We start from the raw sequence: 12294 nt of genomic DNA, 5'->3' as shown, positions 1-12294 counted from the left end.
TACTGGAATTTTAACATAGTATCATTTCTTAATAAATTAAATTAATTAAAATCAGGAGCACAGACATGAAACCAAAGGGAACTTCCTTTATAAAACAGCAGGAGGGAGGGATGTAAGGAAGAAAGGAAGCAGGATTCTCTTTACCTTGACACAGATTTGCATAGCCTAACAGTGCCCAGCATTATGCATTGTGGCACAGCATTGTGTTATATTGCAGGGGATAGTGCAGTTTAGTGCTTGGCAGAACCTGTGTTAGCATGGCCCAACTTTGCATAGGCTTTAACTTTGCTTTGCCTTACCTTGTATTAGCTGAGACTCTCCTTGTACTGCATCAATTACAGTATCTGCACATGAAGAATGTGGGCCTTTGATGTCAGGCCCCAAACCCAGCTCAACCACTTACTATCAAACTTGGGAAGTTGCTTAACATGACTGAGCCTAATTCTTCATCATTAAAGTGGAGATAGTAACACTTACCTCACCAGCTTATTGTGAGGTTGAAATGAGATAACACGTGTGAAATAGTTGACATAATTACTGAAAACGGTCCTTATCGTTATATCATCATCATCATCATCATCACGTGTATGCAGTTTTCTATGGACAGAGAGGGACCCAACTGCAAGAATCTCATCCTTTGGGGCTGAAATGGTGGGGGGGGGGGCAGGGCGGGGGAGGATAGATGATGGGTGGAGGGCGTTTGAAATGCTGGGACAGGCTTTCCAGGTGAAATTTCACAAAAGAAGCATCTGGGCCAAAACAAAGATTTAGTTATCAGAAGTGCAATTCAAAGCAAGTTCTGGACCAAAGGAAACTATATAAGCACAAAACTAGAGATCACTTGGGCCTAGAAACAAAAAGACCCAGCTGTGGGGAGCTCAGTCAATAAAGCTAGAGTTCAACGTGGAAACCGTTAGGGCCAGGGCCTTAAAGGGACAGACTACTGCCAGACACTGGAGGCACTGGTTCAATAAACACATGGAGTCCCTGTTTTTCGTTAGAATGTGGTTCTAGAAACTATATCCAAATGCATGTTTTATAAATCAGAGCATAATTTCCCCTAGGAACCGTGGTATGTTTGTATGTTTTATTACTAACCAAAGACTCAGTATCAAAGAATGCCTAGTTTCGTGTGGGGAGTCATGCGGGGTCTCTGCTCCCGCTCCCCACATAAGAATGCAGGATATGGTGAGGCCCAAAAGGAACACGCACGGAGCCATAGGTAGGGCAGTCATAACACTATATTCTCGCTGGCGGCTGGGTTGGAGAAACAGGAAACAGGAGCCACACATTTCTCAACCCTCACTGCGCCGCTTGCAGGCTCAGCCACCATCTTCTTGCTAGCCCCCATTTTTCTGCTGGTGTAGCCACAGCAGTTATATTAGTGGCCAATGGCTCACTGGTTACAGCTGACGGCCAACTAGCCACAGCTGATGGCCATGCAATCACAGTTGATGGCCATTTACTACCTGAGCCAGCACATTTCTATGTGAGGCCGAGAGCCTGGAAACTGCTTTCTGGGGCTCTGTCCCCACACCTAGATATGGCCAACGAAATGTCCTAAAAGCAGAGATAAAGCAACTTATGACGCTGCAAAATAATTTAGTGAGCTTCAGTTTGTGTAAAACAGAAAACAGCCGCATCTCTGACTCCTCTTTATGACACAGTTGAACACAATTGATAGTTTGCTGGAAGAATTTTAGACGTTGGTGTGTGACTGGCAGTCATGGGCTTCCCCTGTCTTTCTTACTCCCACTCAGTTATTCACCAAGCTTGCTGATTTTCTTCAGTGATTTTGAATCCATCTCCTTGTCTCTGCCTTTACTTCCTTCTGCCTTAGTACTGGCCCCATCACCCCTCAGTTGGGTCCTTACGAAATCTCCGAACCAAATTCCCTGTCCCGTTTCTCTCTATGCATTGAATATGTTTTCAGCTTCAAGTAACAGAAAACTCAAACAAAAGTATCTTAGCAATAAAGAAGATAATATCTCAACAAGAAATCTGGAAGAATCTTGACAGATGATTAGCGTGGCCACACCACAATATCATTAAGGACTCAGGAAGCACTTTAGGTACTTCATCAGGGTCATGGTCCTGACTGCAGCCACAGCCCTAGTCTCCTCATCTCCTCCCCTGACTTTTCCTTTGGGGTCCTTACTCAAGGTAGCAAGCCCGTAAACACATGACCATGATTATCTTAGATTAATCAAAATTCACTGATGGAACTGAGAAGGGACCAGTTTCCCTGATGCCACAACAAAATTGATGGATGAACTGTAAGATGGGCAACCAAAGGTGTTTACTATCCCCGACCTTCCTCACCACATCCCTTCTGTACAAAATTCATCTCTACAGTGCAAATATGACTACTTACACTCCAGATTAGAGCTCTTCAGGGGCTCCTGCTGATTTAAGCCTGCCATTTCCTTTCGTAGCAGCGTGAATACAAAACTTGGAAATATTTTTTCACGTATCAATTTGTTCTATACCTGCACTCTCCCTCCTTTATTCATGCTAATACCGAGCCTCCAAGACTCACCTGGAGGAGACAGCCTCCCCTTCAATCCAAGATTAGGCTAAATACCCCTCATTAAATTCCCATTCCAGGCTATGTCCACCCAGTGCAGAAACCGCCTCAGTGATTGTTTAGGGCTGAGTTCCACTCTGATTATTTGGGTGTCCATTCAAATTAGTCCCTATCCTTCCTAAAACCCATGGTGAAATGTGTTTTATACCACCCTACTCTAACAAGACTCTTGCAATCTATCTTAGTAGTTACCTCTTAATGTAATGATTCTCCCTCCACTAGATATAAGTTCGTTGAGATAATGTATATTATCTTATTGATCTATGTAACGCCCATGCCTTCCATGATGCTGGAATTCTTTTATTATCATTTAACGCCCTCCCCCCTTGTTCTTTATAAGCAGAGCAATCAGTCTTCTTTTTTTTGCACCTCTTAATCCATACTCTTTTATTTTAAAATGAATCAGAGTCCTCAAGTATTAAGACTGATTCCAAAATCCCCATCTGGAAGACATCCACCTCATTATTCAAACAAGCAACAAAGTCAGTTCTTACCTGTGAGATCTGGGGAGGAAATCTCAGGTCCTGCCTGGAGGGTAAATGATCACCTATTCTTCCCCTACGAGTCACACTGAGGGAGTCCTTCAGAGCAGTGCTTGCTCCAGCTTTAGCAAATAAAAGAATCATCAGGAGAACCTGCAAAAGCACGGATTCCTGGGCCCACTTGAGGAGAGATTCTGAATTAGTCATTTCAGTTGAGGCCCAAGAATTTGCAGTTCTATCCAATCATTCCACTGTTTGGTATATACTCAGAAGAATGGAAAGCAGAATTTTGAAGAGGGGTGCTGGTACATGGTACTCATAGCAACATTTACCCACAATAGCCAAAAGGTAGAAGCAACTCAAGTGCTTATCTATAGATGAATGGACAAACAAAATGAGGTTCATACACACAATGGAATGTATTCAGTCTCAAAATAGAAGGAAACTATGACACAGGCTACAGCATGGATGAACCTTGAGGATATTATGCCAAGTGAAATAAGCCAGTCACAAAGAGACAAGTACTGTACAATTCAACTTATATGAGGTACCAGGATTAAACAAGTTGAAACAGAAAGTAGAATGGTGGTTGCCAGGGGCCAGGAGAAAGAGGAATGGGGAGTTGTTATTAAATGGGTACTGAGTTTCAGTTGGGGAAGATGAAAAGAGTTCTGGAGATGGAAGGTGGGGATGGTTGCATGACAATGTGAATACATCTAATACCACTGCACTATATACTTTAAAATTATCAAAATGGTACACTTTATGTTATGTGTATTTTATTACAATTAATAATAATAATAATAATAATAATAAATTTGCATTCTAACAAGCTCCCTGGACATGTTGATTCTGCTGCTGTATGCACCACACATTGGAATAGCCTTACTCTAAAGGACTCCACCAACCTTAAAAACATTGGTGTAGCCAAATTAGCTCTTAGAGATCCCAGCTTCCCTTCTTTCAATGAAAAAGGAAGTGGCACTAGAGTCACCATGGTGTTTGTTTCTTGGACATACCGGAATTTGGGAGACCTGGGTTTTACTCCTGACTTTATAGCTAGATAACTTGGATTCTCAATTGGGCAGATCTCTTAACCTCCCTGGGTCTTAGTTTTCATGTCCATAAAATGACAGTTTGGATGCGAGTTTGGACTTGGTGATCCCTATGTTTCCTGGGGGCTACTAGGTGAGTTCCTAATTTGAATCTGAAAGTGATTTCAAAGGAGAACTAAAGCCAGCTGACGGAAGGATTGTGCAGTGTGACGCAGTCCAGACTTTTCCAGCCTATGGGGGAAACAGATTATTTTCCATGGGAGAATTAGGTTCATTCAGAATGGCTCTAAAGATTTGAGATCAATGTTTAGCAGGCCTAAAATCTGATAAGTAGTCGTTTGAGTCTCTGATTTCCGTGTTTGGCAGTTTCCAGAAACGTAGAGAAGGAAAGCTGCAAAATGACCATGAAGGCTATAAAATTACCATGGAGCCTTCTTGTAAGCAAACAAAGGCCCAGTTTGATCACTTCTGCCTATTATGTTTAAAATCCAAGTTGTTTTCTCCTGTTACAACAGGAAGTAAAAATTGCAAATTCATTTCAACAAAATGTGGTATCGAGAGTGTTTATTTCAATATAGCCTCCTTGTGCTACAAAATTCTACTTTGAAAACAAACCATTTGAAATCTGAAAAAAATCCCTTCGGTGTCTCTGTTAAAGCCACCTAGCAGATGGCTTTATGTTGAGACTAAGCAGCTAATCTCTCCCACAGCAGATCTGAAATATTGGGGAGGAGCTCAGTCCTTCCTTAGGAAAAAATGCCCGGCACTGTCCAGGGATAAAAGAGACCTACCACTGAGACAGGTTAGTTAGCATGTTATGAGGCAGACAGGAAGGTCCTTGGTGGAATAAACAAAAGACAGACATATTCTGAAACTTCAGGTTTTGAAATTACTCCTTCTCTCCAGGACAAAATGTAACAGTGCCTTGAGGTTAATCATAAAATTCCTTTTGGCCAGACAAACGGAACAGATCTGATAGATAGGAGTGGGTTATTTTGCAAATTCCGTCAGGATGGACAAACAGAACAAACTTAGTAGACGAATTTCATTAGAAGGCACCAGTTCCCTTCTTCAAATGGGCAAGGGAAGATATAAGAATAAGAGCCTTTGCCCCATGCTGGGCACCCCCATTCGGGACCCCCTCCCGTTTGGGAGCTCTGACCCTTTGCTTTCAATAAACTATCCTCTCTTTAAAAACTCCTCACCTCTCCTTCGTCGTGTTTTCATTCTGTCTCACAATACACGATTCCGGCACTCACTCGCAGCAAAAATCTCCTACATCACCAGCATCAAAGAAATGATCTGGGAAAGACTAGGAATACAAATATGTGGATACAAATATCTGTGATGACAAAAATAGAGCAAGTTGAACACCAAAAACCCAAACCAGAATCAAACAGATGTAATTCTTAAATGCAAGCTCCTCTTTCTTATCACTTTGAAATATTGTTTCCTTATCTGGAACCCGTACCTCCAAGCTGCATGCGCAACATTAATGGCTGGTGCTGGGACTTGCCTCTGATTTGATTTTAAAATCTAATTAAACTTTAGAAGTGTGAAAGAAGATGGCAACGGTGACACCATCTTATTATCACAATCCTTTTCAAAGAATTAATGTGACCTGAATATTCTTTTTCTTTTTTTTCTTTTTTCCCCCTCCCTTTTTCCATTTTAGAAGCCTCTGTACCTAATCTCCAGGTGGGACACTTTTCTGCTGCCAGAATCTGTGTTCCCAAACTGCCATTCAAGACCCTGGATAAATGCTTTTCTTGCCTTGCAGTCTTGCTTTTTTCTCTTGGACAACAGAAGCAATACACTTCATAAAACTGGTAGTTCTTTAACTTTTTGATTATTCAGCTATAATCAAATTTACATACAACTTATATAGTAAACCTAGTGAAAATAAAGATTAAATTATATATCAATTTCAGCTCCCCTTCCCCGCCCCCCACTGGGAAGAAAACTACAACGGAAAAATTCAATGTCCTCTCACTGAGCTACCAATAGGCAATAATCATTTGAATTGAATGTGTCTTCTTGCCTCTGCTGACCTCCAGAGGTGTCAGCAGTAATGGTTAAAAGGAGCAAAGAAAGCAGGTGGAAATACAGGGGGGAGAAAAAAAAATATATTCTTTGTGGAATGCATGGAATTCATAGTACCCCCCAAATGTTTTAGTTAGAAATGCAATTTAGACCACTAAAATAAAAACTCATTGATTGGTGATAGTTAAACACTGTTTCCTTTCAAACAAAATGTTGCTACAGTTGCAAAAATAACAACCACATAATTACCACATTTTGCTTCAAAGCAACTTGAGTAAAGAATCTCATTTTAAATTTGCAGCTCAAGAACTGCCTGAATTGGAGCTGAATTCATGGCAGAACGGTAACAGACGCTATGTGAGGTCGGCACTAGTTGGTATTGTAAGTGCTGTTCACATCCAGTTCTCTGCAGTCAATACCGGAGAAGGGCACAAACCCAAGTACAACCAGGCCGAGCCTGCCAGGGCTGCCAAAGGATCCAGTTATCAAGAAATAACCAAAGGCAACCAGAGAAGTTGGGCAAGCAGATGTGTTCTGTGCCAGACACTATATGGCTTTGAGAGTACCCGTACCCTCATTTTACAGATAAGGAGATAGGCTCGGAAAGATAAAAACTTGCCTAGTCACCCAGCTGCGCAGACGACAGGTCTTTCCAATGTCAAAGTCTATGCTGTGTTTCACCAGAGAGAAAGGCTTGTAGAGAGCATGACCCAAGCCAGCACCACTGGAAGTAAGTGAGGTTATCTCAAACACAAAGCAGGAAGAGATTGGGGGTGGGGGAGACAGTGCAGCCCCCTCCTAAGTAGGGTTGCCAGATAGAATACAGGACACATGCAACATCTGGGACATACTTATACTAAAAATCTATTCATTGCTTATCTGAAATGCAAATTTAACTGGGTGCCATGTGTTTTTGCTTTTCATTTTTGTTTTTTCCCCCACTAAATCTAGTAACCCTACTCCTGAGTGCCTTTTGTGTCTGGTTTGTTTGAATTGAAGGCAGGGCCTTGAGGTTGTCCTTCAAGTAAATGTTTGATGACATCTATGGTGTGGACAGCGAGTAAGGGATGCAAGGAGATAAGACATTTTCACATGTGGGGAACCAAGACTGTGTTTGTTTGGAAAGATGAGTAATAACACAAGGCCAGGTCAAAAACTTAACAAGCACACAGATTGCGCAGGATCTTGTTAAAATACAGATCCTGATCAAGTAGTCCTGGGTCAGGGCCTGAGACTCTGCATTTCTAATACACTCCCAGGTGCCACCCATGCCACTGGTCTGGGGTCACCCTTAGAGAGACCTGGGCTGTCCCTTCCCATGGGTGGACGTGTCTCTGTGGGTGTCATCCGATTCAATTAACTCCATCATCTCTTCCAATCCCGTGTCTCTTCTATCTGCTTGTTTCACACTTGACAGGACACTTTATCACTACATAAAGCTATTCTTTATGATGCCTTCTGGGAATAACAAAGGCAACTAATAGTTTTAAATTCAACCACGAAGTCCTAAAAGGAAAAACAATTGATTAACTAGATTATTGGATTCTTTGCAAATTGGGCCGCGGGGGTGGGGGGGGGGTAGGATATCTAGACTCCTGAGGAATAGCAGCTCCTTCTAGGTATATATTACAGCCCTGTGAATAGGTGATCCCGCTTAAAGGAGAACGTGAGAGTTCCCCACAGAAACCCGCTGCCCTGCACTGGTTCCTTTGTTATGTACCGTCTAATAACAATGCAAGTCCTTCCCACCTCTTTACCCTCCTCTGCTGCTGAGATCTGCCGAGGCCAGGCAGATCTGCACTCGAACTTACTTTCAACTGCTTGCGTGCTCTATGATCTTGGAACGTTACTTAACTTCTCTGGGACCGACCTCATAAGGTGGTTGTGAAGATGAAGTAAAAGGTAGAAACTGCAGAGCACAAAGTTAGACACAGAGCAGGCATTCGAAGACAGTCACTATGATGAACATTGTATCATCATAAATGGAAGGGGCTATGGAAAGAGAATTTAAGATCACTGAAGAGTGAAAACAGGAAGTGCAGACAAGAGAGGTAAGTCAATTGTATCCACACCTCCCAGAAGGGCTCCTGTCTCGGGCAGTTACAAGTCTGGCCAGGAAGCCAACCTGAGTTTGCCAGGCAGGTCCTGGGGGACGCCTCAAAGGATAATGGGCACTTAAGAGCCAAGACCTGAGGACTCCTGCAGTCAGCCACCGCCACCAACAGGAAAGGGAAAGCAAGTTGCCCCTCTGGCCCCTTCTTGGACCCTGGCCTGGTGGCCCTGGCTTGCTGGAATGCTCTCATCCAGCAGCTAAATAAAGAAGGAAGGTCCCTATAAGACTGGATTCTATCAGAGGCCATGCTGGGAAACAAGATAGAAGAATCTCTCCCTAACCAATGTCTGGATCTTTTTAAAGCCTTGTGTTTTACAATGATTTGCTCTTAACTCTGGAAGAGCAAGGCATCTTGGGCCTGAACCGAGTAGGTCTGGCTTCTTTCCCTAGAGCTCGTCCTGTCTTTGGAAACCTAAGTCCCCTAGCTTCTCAGGGCTTCACTTTCCTCACCTGTACAAACTCAAATGATTGTATTTCTCTTGGAAGACTGTCAAAAAAAATTAAATCATATAATGGATGTAGAGCACCTGGAAGAGAGCGTGGTCCAATGAAAACGCCCAATACATGTTACTTTTCTCTCACGACCTTTGTCTGAAGCAATCTCTATGTTGCGTAGTTTCAGCATGAAGGATATTGATCCCTGATATATCCCTACCTATTTCCTGGTGCCTGAGAGTCCTTTTAGAAAGGACAAAGCTTTTTAACCACAATTTAATATGAGGTATAAAGTACAAATTGTGCAGAGACAGGTTACATAAATCTGAGAACTAACTGTGAAGGGGGAAAGTGTGGTTAGAGAAGCCAGAAAGAACGAGATCCCTGCTGGTATGTCAGGCAAAGGTGGCAGTATGTTGACATGTTGCTCAGGGTCTGTGTGTCAGCTGTGTGGGTCCTGAAGCATGACTGTGTAGAGTGCCACTGGAGGGAACACAACAGGAGGGGACTTACTTACACGAAAAGCACACAAGCCAGCCTTCAAAAGGAGTGAAATTCTGATACATGCTGCAACATGGATGAACCTTGGAAACATTATACTAAGTGAAACAAACCAGACACATAAAGGACAAATACCGTATGATTCCAATGATATGAGGTAACTAGAATAGGCCAATTCATGGAGACACAAAAACAGAATAGTGATTACTAGAGGCTGCGGGGAGGGGAAATGGAGTTACTTAGTGGTACGGAGTTTCAGTTTGGGATGATGGAAAACTTCTGGAGATAAATAATGGTGATGTTTGTATAATGTAAATATGCTTCATGGCACTTAAATGTACACTTAAAGTGGTGAAAATATTACATTTTATGTTATGCATACTTTATCACAACAAATGGCACATATATGTATGTGTGTGTGTGTGTGTGTGTGTGTGTGTGTGTGTGTGTGTGTGTGTGTTGTACATATATATTTACAAACCAGAGATCTCTGTTATTTTACAAGAAGAAAACAATCTCCAGCAGGACCAGAATGTTCCTGAGAGCTGCCACACACCCTCAACCCTGGAGAAAAATCTATGAAAGAAGCTAGGAAAGTGGGATGATGCTGACAGCTGGATAGACTCATGAAACTACAAACTCAGGGTCCACCATCAACAAACCCTAGGGCAATTTCCCAAACTTTTACAAACTGGGAGAGAAAAGAAGTGGTAATATTTGTAAGCTCTGGAGGTAAATCACCAGGCAGCTGCATCTGCCTCAAGGGCTGAGGTAATTAATATCTTGGTCCCCTGCAACCCATCCAGTACAAACGGGTTAGGAAACTGTGCCAGGAAGCCCAGAATATTCATGTTCAAGTGCTGAAGCGGTCTGTAAACTCCTACCCTTTGCTCATGGTTGTATGAAACTGTTCATTGAATTATAGCTTCCTTTTGCATTAAATCCGATTTTCTTGAGATTATACCTCAAAGTCCTTCACTGAGATTTGCTCAGCAGGGCCTTCACAATCTCTCTTTGACTAGTGAAGTCTATGATGCCTCATTTCCTTCACTATTGAGAAAAGGAGTGATGACCTTGGGTAGGACAACTCCTTACACAGGGCAATTCAGCTGGATCTTCCTGCAGCAAAGAAAAGCCACAGGACGACGACTGAGATTATTATCTTGGCATTTGGGGTTCAAGCCAGTTGTATGTTGGAGAGGTAAACCAGACTGACAGAAAGCAGATCGGTGATTGCCTGGGACTGGGGTGGGAACAAGGATTGACTGAAACAGGAAAACTATGGGGGGTGATGGGAACGGTCTAAAATTGGAGTGAGGTGATGTTTGCACAACTGTATAAACTCACTAAAAATCATTGAACATTTTATAATATATAAATTATACCTTAATAATGCTTGTTATTGAAAAATAGCAAGATAGCATTCGTAAAAACAAAAACATTGAGCTGTAAACATAAGATTTGTCACTCTTACTGTATGTTTGCTTTATTTCACTAAAACATTTTATCAAAAAAAAGGACATCAAGTTCCAATTGTGTTACAATCTAAAAGGAAAAATTCTACCGTTTCAAGGTTTGGGGAGAGCCCAATAGATATGGGATGGGAATGGACTTGGAGGCGGGGAAGAACAAAATATATTAACTCTGTATTATAATGGTTGCTGAGGGCTATACATGGAAACACCATGTCCAAATTGGCCACCCCTTAAGCAAACAGTAAAGACTATTTCCTATCTTCAATCTCCCAAACTGAATACTACTGCCAAATATATTTAGAAGACCATGAGACCTGTCTTCTGGATCCAGGTTCTGGATCCAGGTTCAGTTTCTCATTAGCTTATGATCTTAGGCAAATTTGCCTCTCCTCTCCCTGGGTCTAGTTTTCCCATCTGAAAACTGGGACGTAATTCCTGTTGGCAGCACAACACAGTGCTTGTTGTGGGACTTGGCCCACAGGATCAGGGACTCGCTGAGCCTCACTTTTCCCATCTGTAAACTGGGGAGATAATAAACCAGCACCTCTCCCTTCTTCTCCTGATGATAACAATCCCACTGCTTTGAGGAACCTCTCTTGCCTCTTCCATATGGTTCCACTGGGGCTGCAGCAATCCCTCAGTGCCAGCCCCAGGGTCACCCAGACCAGGATGAGCCAATCACTGAAGCCCACACAGAAGGACGTACAAGCAATCCCAATGGTCTGAAAACCCCTGAATTCACACTTGTTCTTTCAAACATATGTGCTAACAAACCCCCTTCCTTGCTTAAAATCAACAACTACAACCCCTTACCTTCCCCTCCCCATCAAATAAAACCAAGGGCAGAAACCTAAAACGGACCCCCTTTCTCCTAATTTTGCTCAAGGCTGATGATCCAGTGGGAGCAACCATCTCTGATTTTGTTTTCACTTTTCTCCCACTAGCCCTGGGCCAGGACATTCATGCAGCAATCACTTGTGTTGTGTGTGCGAAAAGAAAAGCAGGTTTATTCGAAATGCCAGCATTCTGTAAGGATGGTAAACTCCTGTCCAAAGTTCATTCTGCAATCACGTTTTAATTTCCAAGTTGGAGTCCAAAGAGAGGAGTAATTATCACTATCAAGTTAGGAGGGGCCACTGCCCAGGTTTCAAATTCTTTATGTGCTGAGGTCTAAAACACACACACATGCACACACACACCACACAACACACCACACACACACACACACACACACACACACACACACACGGCTGTTACTGAAACAGGGGAGATTCATAGTCACAAGAAAAGAAATTCTCACTTGCTGGAGTGCTGAACTCCTGAAACGGGAGGAGAAGGCTGAGAGGATCGCTTTTCCAGTGTCTCCTGGAAAAGACGACCAAGGACCTCCTAGCACCCCCACCTCCACATCTATGGATATGTTGAGCTGACTGTCTTCACTCACCCTTCTTTTTCTTTCCAAATCTAAGGCTCCCTGGTGATGGGAGAGTAGAAGCCGGGCCTTGAATGGTGCTGAGAATTATTGGGGTCTCTGAGGCTCACTTCCTTGGGCACCCCGAATTCCCTCTACTAGTTAGGCAGTGGGCCCAAAGAGAACCTTATA

This window comes from Rhinolophus sinicus, chromosome 2, assembly GCF_057876585.1.
Source record: "Rhinolophus sinicus isolate RSI-liver-muscle chromosome 2, RSI-T2T, whole genome shotgun sequence".
Taxonomy (NCBI): domain Eukaryota; kingdom Metazoa; phylum Chordata; class Mammalia; order Chiroptera; family Rhinolophidae; genus Rhinolophus; species Rhinolophus sinicus.
The sequence above is the reverse complement of the archived record's forward strand: the minus strand, read 5'-3'. Positions refer to the sequence as shown.